Source organism: Lissotriton vulgaris, chromosome 5 (genome assembly GCF_964263255.1).
Source record: "Lissotriton vulgaris chromosome 5, aLisVul1.2, whole genome shotgun sequence".
Lineage (NCBI taxonomy): Eukaryota > Metazoa > Chordata > Amphibia > Caudata > Salamandridae > Lissotriton > Lissotriton vulgaris.
The window spans coordinates 986,384,549-986,397,772 of record NC_141693.1 but is presented as its reverse complement, the minus strand read 5'-3'; the positions used below and the strand labels follow the sequence as shown (position 1 = coordinate 986,397,772).

Here is a 13,224-nt window from a genome sequence, read left to right as displayed (position 1 = left end):
TAACACTCGCTCAGCCATTTTGTCGTCTGTGGAAAAGTATGTCTGTTATCTTGCTATTCGCTCTGCCATTTTGCACTTCACCCTTCATTACTGACCTACTCTCTGTATCACAAACACTCTGGGGCTTCACTCTTGACTTGCCTCATTCCTGCAAGGACATACATACCCTGTGTGTGCTCTGGCCTGACCACAAACTGACCAACACATGCTCAACCAGTCGGAGAGGGAGTTTCCCAGATGCTTATCATCTTCACCTTGTGCACTATGCCTTGCAGGGGCCCAACAACTACCATCTGCGGACTTTTTATTTTATTTTTTTATTTTTTTTTATTACAAGCCGTAGGTGAAAAAAAAAATGTTATATACATTGGTACATTAATTTCTTCATACTTAGACATATATTAGAAAAAATTTACAGTATCCAAGAGACAACCCTAGACAAAAAAAAAAAAAAAAAAAACACAGCAATATTACAAAAACTGCAATAATGCACAAAAAAGAAAAAAGAAATAATAATAATAATAATATTATTACAGTATTTAAGATATTAGTTCCAAAACATATTAGGTTACCCAATATATAAACAACTGATAATAGCAGCATCAAGATTATTATTATTATATCTGCGGACTTATCAGATTGACCTCTATCTGTTGAATAAACCTGCTTTAAACATGCTTTTCACCTATGCCCTGCAGGGGCCCAACAGTGACCATCTGCTAACTTATCAGATTGACCTATAATGATGGTGTTCATTGTCTCCCTTTGTATAATTATGGTGTTCATTGTTTACTGTACACATCCCCCCTTTTGCATAATCATGGTGTTCTTTCTTTACTGTACACATGGGGGCGGGGATGAAGGGTATATAAGAAGTGCCTCCTCAGTCAGCTATGGGTGTCTGTTGTTGATGCTTTCTCTCTCATGAGATTGTAATAAATATCCTTTCTCTCCGAGCTCCAGTGTTGGTCTCAGTTTGTATTTCGGACCCGTGGACTATAGGGTGACCCTGCACCTTTGGGTGGTCCCCCAAAAGACCCCCAAATCCACATCAGATTGCCATGAGGACTGATCAGTGCTGGATGCTTACAACAATGTTTTTGTCTCCCACAACATAGCTTCTTCACAGTGTGATTAATCGAGAGTTTTATTTCCATTCTCATTGGCATTGCTTTTATCAATCTCACAAGGATGTGTCCAGATTTAAACATGTGTTCTGCCGGTCACACACTCCAAAACCAGGTGGATTGTCTACCAAGCTCAACATTTTATAACCTGCATGTGATAAGCTCCGATATGCATATGATGCCATGTAATGGGGGGGAATCTTTTCACTGAACATGCAAGATACGATCTTCAAAATTCCTAAAACATACTGCTATTTGAAATTATTATTTGTGGGTAGCACTCAACAGAGCCAGAATATTAACAGAAAAACGACTGCCACTTATTTGATGTTTTGAGATTGAAGAAGTTCCTGGAGGTTCTTAGACAGAAAATTGCTTCACCGCAGTGCCTAGGGTCCGTTTAGTCAGCTGTAACTAATCTTAGAGAGTTTTAAACTTCGATTTTCTTTTTGTTACTCTCAAGAAAAATGTGAGTAAGACTGCACTAATTATCCCAAAATATTAGATGCAAAATTCCACGGAACGCAATATTTTCCATTTCTATCCTAGGCACTCCCAAAAACATCCCTGCTGGGGGACCATTGACTCACACACAAATGTTATAGCATGATGCTAGCACAAAGCAAAAAAGATGCACTCCTCTCATAAGATCAGAGAATCTACCATCTTACGCATCATCGGATCCAGGCTTCATACTGAATCTTTAGCAACCTCTGACCCACAAATCAAAACAATAATTGAATAGGAAAAACTAAAAATCTCAGAGTGCTAGAGTTATAAACGAAAATGGCAGCAGGCTTGTTTTCATCATCCCTGAACATGATCATGCCACCAACCTGTACTTCTAAGATCATCTGTCCTTTACACACCAGGCACAAGTCAAAAGGTCAACTAGGGTGTAAATGTATGGTTACAAACAAATGTTCTTTATGTTCTTTTTTTTCCTGTTGAACATTTACATAGGTATTCCTGGCAAGTGTATGTGCAATTAGGAATGCCGATTTCTCTGCAAGGCTTGGGAGAAATCAGCACCCATAAATCCCACCCAGGAGATGGGAAGTAGGTATGTCAATGCCTGGTCTGCCTTGGACGTTTGTGAGCACCTACAAACAGGTCCATGTGTGGGCATTCTCAAACTCATCTCGTCCCCTTTCCACTCTAGAAATTGAGATTTAGTTCAGCAAATGGCTGGAGTAACTTCTCTTCCAAGATAGAAAGGGGAACGGATGACCCCCAGATTTGGTTGGGGTGTAAGTAAAGATTTTTTCCCTTCTAGGGGAAACAGGATCACTCTGCTGGCATAAGTGCATTTGCACAGGAGGCTACTTTCTCCTTTTGCACTACTGTTGCACTGAAAACACTAACATAATAACGCCACATTTTATTTATAGAATGCTGTTGTGAAATGCAGAATTGAAAGTGTCATGATTCACTGTAGTTTTGAGATGTAAAATAGTCCATCATGCATTACAAAGCAAATTCTACTTAGAAGGTGGAATATTACATTGCAAACCCAACAGTACAAAGTGAGACAGAAATATCCTAGTTGAAGCCAAAGGCCACTATACGTATATTTTAAAGAGCTAGTAACAATAGGTCAGCCAAAAATCTGTGCTGACAAGTCCAATCTAAAAAGCCACATAACTTTCCCAGAATACACCTGGAAGCCTGTAACAGGCACAACTTTCCAGGCGCACTTCTGGGAAGGTTTGAATTGGACATAAGAAAGAAAATGTTTGCCTTGGAGGGGTAAAATTTGTACTCCCATTCCAAATTGAGCAACAGTAGCAAAGGTGATGGAAGTTGGAGGGTTTAGACTTACCATTCCCACTCCAACCTGAGCAACAGTAGGGGGAAGTATAGATAGTTGGTGGGATTAGAATTACCATCTGAACTCCAACAAAAGCAACTGTAGGGAAAGTGTTGATCTTTGGAGGGGTTAGATTTACTATTCCCACTCTGATGTAAGCAACACTAAAGAAAGTGTTGGACTTTGGAGGGGTGAGAACAAGTAGTCCTAAGCCAGCATAAGCAACATTAAGGAACTTATTCAAATCTAGAAAGCTCAGATTTAATTTTCCATATCCTAAATTAATACATAATACGTTATATTTATTTCCATAAACAAATTATTAATAGGTCTTGAACAATATAGATTATTAAAAACTAAAAATACAAAATGAAGCTAAAAAAGGTATACATTAAATATTTTAAAATTACATTCATTAAAAATATTATTAAAACATTTAAAATACTCCCCATCGTGTTAACCTACAAGTTCAACAAAAAAACAAATTAAATACACATTATTTGAAAATATAAAGCTATAAAATGATTCATTAACCAAGAAACCTTAAAAATAATACAATTTGCCAATTTTAAAAAAACAAATAATTAACACAATCGTTCAAATGACAAGTCAAAATAAATGATTATCATATTGTCAAAATTATCTTTAACGGAAAAAGATTTACATTATCTATCATAATAAAACTTATAAAAATGATAATCAATTAAATAATAAATTTAAAATAACTCCAACACTACTCCCCTAAAATTCTACACGCCCCAAAAACTCTTAAAATTCACTACCAAATCAGAAAAACGGACACACTAAACAAAAACAATATACCACTAAAAATAATAAAACTTAACTAAATAGTTAACAAACTATACTATTTACAACTGCATTTTAGCCATGTTGTACACCGGTCTGGCTGCTGTTCAGAATGGTTAAAAATGAGTGGGATAAAGGAGAGTTGAATGGGGAGGAGTGTTATGGAGTGCCAAGGAGTGGGGTAGAGCAGAGTTGAATGGAATACATTGGAGTGGTGTAGAGTGGTGAAGAGTGTGATGGAGTGTGGTGGAGGGAGTGGAATGGCGTAGAGAGGAAGGGTGTAATAAAGTGAAATGGCATAGAGTGGTGCACAGGAGAGTAAAGTGGCGCAGAGTAACTTAAAGTGGTGAAGAGTGGATTGGGATAGAGTGGAGTGGTACAGAGTAGAGTGCATCAGCAAAGAGTGCAGTGGCACACGGTGCAGAGTACAGTGGCATACAGTGGAGTGGAACTGAGTGGAATTGCATAGAGTGGAGTGGCACAGAGTGTAGAGTGCTTTGGTGCATAGTAGAGTAGTGTGGGGTAGGGTGCATTAGCAGAGTAGAGTGGTGTAGAGCAGTGAAGCATAGGGTGAAGTGGCATAGAGTGGAGTGGTACAGATTGGAATATGCATGGTGTGGTAGCACACTCCCATTACAGACAACACATCTTCAATTGAAATCACCATTACATTTGCTCAGACATACAGTTTTACTGTAAAAGTATACAACGCACAAACGCTAATGTGTGGAAATGTCATTACCTAGCATATTGATTTGTTTTGATCGTTTTAAAATATTTTGTTCCCCACACTCCAGAATTATCAAAAAATGTCATTCATTTGGGCTTTTCCAAATCTGAACTATCTGCACAGTTAATTTACAGACATTTACATTTTATTGTGTGCTAGAAAAAATATATATATATTGCACAGCCTTCCTCAAGCACTCCTCTGAGCCAGCATGATAGTCACATAAACCCTCTCACTTAGAAGTCAGAGAGAAAAAAGTAATCACCAGGGGCCTATTAGTATGGTGGGCGGATCGCTGCCCCCGGCCCGGCGGTGGCGATCCGCCCACCATCTGTTCCTGTGTTACACTCGCCATATTAGTATGGTGAGGGGTACCGCGGCGGACGGAAAGACCGTCGACTGCTTTTCCGCCAGTCGGCAATCGTTACGAATTCCGGACGGGTGGAAAAAGGCCATAATATGGTGGCGGTGGCTTGCAGGCACCGCCATCCATATTATGATGCCTGCGGTGGAAATGCCTTTCCATGGCGGAGACTCCGCCATTGAAAGGCTTGCAGGAAATTACTTTGGGGGCCCATTGCGGGCCCGGGGGGGTTGGGGAGTGGGTGACTGCACTGGGGGGTACCTATGGTACCCCCCTTTATTGCCATGCACAAGGTGGCAGGCACCGTGTGGTGCCTGTCACGTTGTGCATGGCAATGCACAACATGGACTTTAACATTGCGGCGGGTGCTGCTTACAGCATCGCCCGCTGCAATGTTAAAGTCGAGGATGCGCCCGCCAGTGTGGTGGGTGCATCAAAATTGTCCTGGCCAAACCGCCGCACCTCTGGCGGTTTGTCCCGTTTCCCGTAACGGTGGGGGTCGCAATGGGGCCCTTAGTTCCCAGGAAGACAGCGCCTTAGGCGAACTCTGTCTTTGAACGCACAGCAAATGTGACAAGATAAGAACACGGTTTAAAGGCTTGTTTACAGAAATCGAGCACTGGTGGATGAATGCGGTAAATAGGGTTAGGCATGGGAAGGGATGAATTCTAGCTGGACAGCCTAAAACAAATACAGCCAGCAAGTAAAAAGCAAGCAAATGTGAGTTACAAAAAGTCAATGGTAAAGAACAGGTGGAATGCATTCCCAGAAAAGATTATCGAATGTCCCTCAGATGTCGTTAGCAAACCAGACAGCTGTGCTGTCTAGTAGGTTTCAACCTAAAAAGGGGTAAGTTATAAAAGACCAAAACAAATAATATATATTCTTGCTTTTGTATTCTGTCACACAATATTCTTGACATTCCAATATTTGCATCTCTCAATATTTTATCAGAAAAACATTGAAATGCAGGACAGTTGTGATCAGCAGTGTAAGGCGGATGAGCGACTTTAAGCAACCTCTAATGTGCTGTTCCCAGTACATGTGCATGTACCAAGATTGCATCTGAACTGGAAAAAGCACACTCAGTGTACACATGGCGCATAATCCTAGTCTTCATCCTCAGTACCCATTTAAAAGCGCGCTGGAAGCAGACCGGGGCAGACTGCCCTATTTGTCATAAGGACCCTGGAGGGTGTGAGATACTTCAAGAGTGTGTAGCTCTTGATGTCTTAATAAACCCCTTGATCGGGGATCCTCTTTTCACACTCTGGTCATACTCAACAAGTAAATGTAAAAAAATATATAATATAATATAATATAATATAAATATACCAGCAGCCCGGCCCGGCGTTGTCCGGGGCAGAAGGGGGCTGGGGGCAGCACCGCTGCAGGAGACGCGCAGCAGAGCGGCCAGCAGCGGGAGCAGCAGAGCGTACTCACCAGCATCACGTGCGCAGGGTGTTGTTTCCTTGCTCCCATTTCCTTGCTCCTGGCCGCTTCTGCCCACGCTCCTGTCCGCTCTTGGCATGTTGGACTCCGGAGGCTGTCGGTTTGGCGCTCCTGTCCTGCCCGCTTCTGACCACGCTCCTGTCCGCCGCTTCTGGCCACCCTCCTGTCTGCCGCTTCTGCCCACGCTCCTGTCTGCCGCTTCTGCCCACGCTCCTGTCCTGCCCGCTTCTGGCCACGCTCCTGTCCTGCCCGCTTCTTCTGGCCACCCTCCTGTTTGCCGCTTCTGCCCACGCTCCTGTCTGCCGCTTCTGCCCACGCTCCTGTCCTGCCCGCTTCTGGCCACGCTCCTGTCCTGCCCGCTTCTGGCCACGCTCCTGTCCGCCGCTTCTGCCCACGCTCCTGTCCGCTCTTGGCATGTCGGACTCCGGAGGCTGTCGGTTCGGCGCTCCTGTCCTGCCCGCTTCTGGCCACGCTCCTGTCCGCTCTTGGCTCCTCGCCGACCACTTTACTACTTTACTAAAATGGCGGACCCGTGATTGTGATGTCAACACGCATAAAACACACACGCCCACCACAGACATGGAGCTACTTCCAAGGGACTTCTTTGTGAAAGAACGTACTTTGCCCTTCTAAGGTATATTTTTTTATGGTATTTAGCCTATGTCCATCTGCTTACCCTGATGTTTCCAATGATGTATTAGGTGTGCTGATTGGCGCTGTGGTTCCCGAGTTTACCCGCCTCGAAGGTTCCCAGTTCTCTTTTTATAATAGTAGTATAGATGACCTGCCTTACAGTCTCCCCAAAAGTCTAGACTGTGCACCATCGCCTTTAATATATCTAACTCACTAAGCTGACTTGCCACTGTATATGAGCAGAATTTACTTTATTAAGCTCCACATATGAAAGGTATTTAGGTCTATGCATGCTTTTAATTTATCCATGGAATGCAGGTGAAAGAGTGTAATTACACAGATAATAACAACTTACACAGCACACAATTTAATCATAATTATTTTTGCTACATAATAATAGGTGTCACTTACTACTCTACTTAATGGTAAGCAATTTATCAACCTTGTAAGTAAGAAAGATTGAGTTAAACCAGCAAAGGTTCAAACATCAAACAAAGTGGCCCCGCAAATTACAATCAGGCGTTTTCATTCAACACATACTCCACCCACCTATAATAATACCTGTGCAAACTGGCAAAGTATACAAGGGTCCCCGCAACAACCCCATTAACCCACTGCACTAACTTTCTGTAAATAAAAAAATGGAACTAGCAGACTACATTTAGCAAGAGCTGTAGGGTAGTGCTGTGTATGGAAACAAATTCGGGAAGTGTTGGTACTCAGTACCGGACAGCACCTGCCCATTTAAAGCACTCCGTTAAAGTATTTTGTGGTGATGCAAGCCAATATAACAATAGCATGCAGATCTCTGCAGCAGGTGCATTAATTACTACAGGTTTCTTACCAGTCACTATAATGCACTGAGTCCTAATGTTTACACAACAGGTTCCTTAACACTCTGAGTTATGAGAACAATGTTTGCGACCTCTTTGAAAATAAAACACAGCTTTACAGCATTTCTAGTTGGAAACACTGTCCCTGCGGCAAAGGAAATAAAAAATTATTCAAATGCTCTTTGGTATTCACGCTTTTAAGCCTATATTATCCTGTTTCAAACAGAAGGTATCCATGTTTACAAGCGGCGGTAGGATGGCTTTCACTGACTTTGCCCCCTTCCGACTCCGCCCCCTGTATGACGCCCACCAGCGCTAAATTTGTAGATTCCCGGAGAACTTTTTAGCCTTTTCCATCACTTGTCAGAGTCTTGCATACGAACAGGAGGGCCCCAGCCTTCCAATGATGATCTTACACCGGAGACGGAATCAAACCGCGACCGCTCCATCGGGGCGGAAAACTCCAACTCTTCTTGGAAAGGTGGCCAAGGCAGCCGCTAGCGCTACGAGGCCGTACCAATGGAGGAATGCGCGCTATGCAATGCCAGTGACATAAATACAGACGTGTCTTACCTAGTGCCCCCTTGTGGTTTAGTCGCTGCAAAACCAGCTTCACCCTCCCGAGGGTCCGCCGCAGACTGCGCCTCCCGCCCCAGCTTGCGAGCTGCCATGCCCCCAGAGAGCCCCCCAATCCCGGCGCTCTCCGTGCTGATGCGCTACGCCTCTGCCAGCGAGTGCTTATCCTGACAGAATAGGGAATTCCTGCGACTTCTGCGCATGCTCGAATAGGAAAAGGCGTGTTTAACTTAAAGGGGCGTGGTCATGTAAATTTGGGAGAGTACACCACGCCTCAGCGTGTTCCAACAGAAAATGTTTTCTTTCTTGTCAGGTAGCTCGCCTGTATTCAATGTGCACACGTACACTCTTTCCAGCGCAGTTGTGAATAGTATGCGAACGCGTTAAAAGAATAAAAAAGAAAAAGGAAAAAAGGACTCGTGGTAATATGAAGACTTGAGCTATTTGACAAACTCTCCAGTTGGAGCAATTCCTGCCAGAAAGTGCAACATTACTGCCAGATGGTATCCATTAAAGCCAGCGTGCGCATGCTCGGGCTCTTCTCCTGTGTTCTGGACGACTGGCAGCATACCTGCTCTACTATTCATAGACACTGCTATGCAGGGACGGAAGATAGGAGAAGCAGGCCAATAACGAATTACTGTTGTACAAGCACAGAACAATATTGTAATTGTATTGTAATTGCATTTATCTAGCGCTTCTACCCCTGACGAGGCGTTGAAGCACCTTCTTGGTGAGTAGCGCGCTACTCCGTAACCCATAAGGATTAGTGATGAATTAGTATAGTGAAATATGAAAGTAATTTGAGTGGTGGATATTAATCAGTTATTTGGATTGAGAACGGTAGCGGAGGGATAGAAGAGGGAAAAAGGTCTGCATTTATATAGCGCTTGTTACCCTTGATGGGGTGTTGAAGCAATTTTTTTACGAGTAGCACACTACTCCGGAACTCATATGTACTTTAAGGCATTTAGTAAGAACCATAAAGCATGAATAGTTACTATTTCCTCCTGGAACCATATTCCTGAGTGGGTTTTCATGCACAGCACACAGTGAGTAATGTATCAGTTCTAGGCACATGTGTGAATTAAGGCGCAGTCAAAGGTACACAGCAGTGGAGATTGAAATGTGTGTTTCCTCTGCTGCCCTCGAAAAAAAAAAAAATATATATATATCAACCTCCACAACGGTTCCTGTTCGGGAGTTATGCAGCGCTCACACATGTGCGTTATCCTGCGGCAGAACCATGCCGCTTAATTTCTCCACAACTATTCCCCGAAGGGGAAACAACGGGTCGCACAACCAGCTGGGATTTTAAACAGCAATCCTTTTATTTCATAAATCCACAAAGGGCAAATAGCGTATTGATCTACGCGTTTCGGTGTCCCTCCACCTTGCTCACGATCACCGGGTTTGCCCCACCCATAAACATTTATGCACATTTTTTTCAAAAATCAGTGATTTCCTGTCACATGTTATGCTAAGGATTCTGGTCCTTGTAGTTTCACCAGTTGTATAAGACAAAATAACACTTAAAAAGCGCACCACAACCAAACAATTTGAATCTGTTAGTGACTATTAAGTACATATTATCTTGCGCCTTCCAATAGGCTGATGTCTCTGTTATTAATCTGCCTCCCAATAGGCATCATTTAGACTGCTATGTTTTCTATTTACTATCCAATGTACACTAAAATTTCCATTACATTGTTATATTAAAGGTGCACATACAATTCCACCGATTGATTCAACCCATTTGGGTGCAGAGTCCTCAGGTTTATAATGAATCTCGATTCTGCTTGCCTTAATTTTCTTGCTCGATCACCTCCCCGCTCACCTTTGGCAATTGTTTGTATGCCATAAAATCTCAGTTTTTGCCAATCGCCCTGGTGTGCTTGTTCCATGTGTTTTGCTATGGCATTGGAGCGGTCCTTATGAATTGTTGCACGCATGTGTTGTAAAATGCGATTTTTTAGTTCCACAGTTGTACTCCCCACATATTGCATAGGGCACGGGCATTCCACTACGTATACAGTAAATGGAGTTTTGCATGTAATGCACTGTCTGATTTGCCATTTCTTTTTGTTGGCCAACGTGATTTCCCTAGTTTGTTTCGCAATTTGGCACATTTTGCACCCATGACATTTTACGAATCCCTTGGTTTTTAACCAATCATCCTGTCGTTTCTTCTGGAAATGGCTATGTATTAGGTGATCCTTTAGGTTTTTTGCACGCCTGTACGTTATTGTTGGATGAGTTCCCATGAACTCCTTTACAGTGTTGTCCAATTGTAAAAGTTTCCAATTTTTCCTTAAGATCTTGGATATTTTGTCACTCTCTTGGGAGAAGTCCATGATCAAACGAATTTTGTCTGTTTCTGTGTCATCCTCTGTATTTTTCCTCTTGAGGCATTCCTCTCTCGTCTTTGTGTTGGTTTTTGTTAAACTGTTTTTGACTATTTGAACTGGGTATTTCCTTTTTATGAATCTTTCCATTGTCTTTCTGCTATTTTTGTCCCACTCATCTTGTTCACTGCATATCCGTCGGACTCTCAGGAGCTCTCCGTACGGTATGCTGTTAAGTAATGTTTTCTGGTGGAAGCTGGTAGCTTCAAGTGTGGCATTAGTTGACGTTAGCTTCCTGTGGAGAGTTGACAGTTTAACAAAAACCAACACAAAGACGAGAGAGGAATGCAAAACCCCATTTACTGTATACGTAGTGGAATGCCCGTGCCCTATGCAATATGTGGGGAGTACAACTAAAAAATCGCATTTTACAACACATGCGTGCAACAATTCATAAGGACCGCTCCAATGCCATAGCAAAACACATGGAACAAGCACACCAGGGCGATTGGCAAAAACTGAGATTTTATGGCATACAAACAATTGCCAAAGGTGAGCGGGGAGGTGATCGAGCAAGAAAATTAAGGCAAGCAGAATCGAGATTCATTATAAACCTGAGGACTCTTCTACCCAAATGGGTTGAATCAATCGGAGGAATTGTATGTGCACCTTTACTATAACAATGTAATGGAAATTTTAGTGTACATTAAATAGTAAATAGAAAACATAGCAGTCTAAATGATGCCTATTGGGAGGCAGAACAATAACAGAGACATCAGCCTATTGGAAGGCGCAAGATAATATGTACTTAATAGTCACTAACAGATTCAAATTGTTTGGTTGTGGTGCGCTTTTTAAGTGTTATTTTGTCTTATACAACTGGTGAAACTACAAGGACCAGAATCCTTAGCATAACATGTGACAGGAAATCACTGATTTTTGAAAAAAATGTGCATAAATGTTTATGGGTGGGGCAAACCCGGTGATCGTGAGCAAGGTGGAGTGACAACGAAACGCGTAGATCAATGCGCTATTTGCCCTTTGTGGATTTATGAAATAAAAGGATTGCTGTTTAAAATCCCAGCTGGTTGTGCGACCCGTTGTTTCCCCTTCGGGGAATAGTTGTGGAGATATATATATATATATATATTTTTACCTACTGGCGGTCGCCAGTAGGTAGATATAGTTAGGATTGTTTTCTATAGGGAATCCGCAACATTCTATTGGGAATAACTTTGCCTGTAATTTTCCTTAAATGTGCCTCGCTGCGCTCCGCTCCTTCCCTGAAAGTTTGGAGGGGATTCGTCAAGCGGGGGCCGAGATAAAAGGGGGGTCCCAAAACGTGTTTCCCTATGTTAATTTCCATAGAGCGGTTGGACTCACTTTTAGCCCGAATGGCTGAATGGATTTCCACCAAACTTGGCAAAATTGTAGGGACTGGTAGCCCGATGTGACTTTGCTATGTCTCAAGATATGAGCTCCAGTGTATTTAGAGTAATTTAGGTTAAAAAAAATATATATATCTATAAGCGCGCCCCGGTACGCGCACCGGGGCGCGCTCCAGCGCGCTACGCGAGTTCGCGAGCGGAAAGCTGATTGGCTCTCGGGTGTCTGTCAACATTCCAAACAGTTCGGAGCGGCCGCCATCTTGTGTCTCGGTAGGATCGAGACAGAAGAGGTGGCAAAAACAAAGGGAAATGACCAAAAGGGGGCAGGGTAGACCCCCCCGACCCCCTATGTTTGATGTGGGGGCCATAAAAGGGCCCCGCAGGGCAAAAAAAAAAATATTTTTTTTCGATTTGCGTGGGGGGAGCGCCCGGTACTCGCACGGCGGAGCGTACCGGGGAGCGTACCATGGGGAAAAAGAATGACAGTTTTTTTTAAATGTAGCATTTTTTTATAAATTGGAGGTAGTTCTAAAAAGAACTGTTTTTTTAATTCTTTTTGTTGTTTTATATTTTTTTTTATTGTTTTTGGGAACATTTTTTACTTTTTTTGGCTATTATGAACAATTTTAGTAGTAGTAGTAGTAGTAGTAGTAGTAGTATAAATCTTTATTCGGTAAAAAAAATTCACCATAAAAGAATACATTTTATACAGTTACACATTACTTTTAGTAAAAGAAGAAAAAGGGAATGAAGAACATTAGATAAAACCTAGCAACAATAAAATTCCCTTATTAAAAAGTGAAACCTGCACATTATACAGTACATTGAATGATTATTATGAGGTCCCAACCAAGCCTTCTCATCAGTACACTGTTGCATAATGGTTAGAGTGACTTCAAAAGCCATACTAATCATCAACATATCATCCTACCAATAGGGGCCTGCTAGCTATTTGGCGGGGGAGTGTTGCTTCATCCTCCTTATACGAGTCAACCATGCACTACTCAAAAATTTAGCCACCCCGCATACCATGGCAGAGGAAGACGGGTCAGTGGAGAGAACTCGTAAGGCCATTCTATGGCACCTCAAGCCCAACCCCATACATACTGGTTTCAACCAAGCCTTCCTAGCAACTTTATAAGCGGGGCAGGCAAATAAC

General features: G+C 42.6%; 1 protein-coding gene across 1 annotated transcript in view; it reads right to left on the bottom strand.

Moving 5' to 3' along the window:
- The window catches only part of DNMBP (dynamin binding protein), a 583,091-nt gene extending 574,582 nt beyond the window's left edge, over window positions 1–8,509 (bottom strand). The window contains exon 1 of the mRNA XM_086922586.1: window positions 8,330–8,509. The gene's annotated coding sequence lies outside the window, so the exon portion shown is untranslated. The remainder of the gene's footprint in view (window positions 1–8,329) is intronic.
- Between the last annotated feature and the right edge of the window lie 4,715 nt (window positions 8,510–13,224).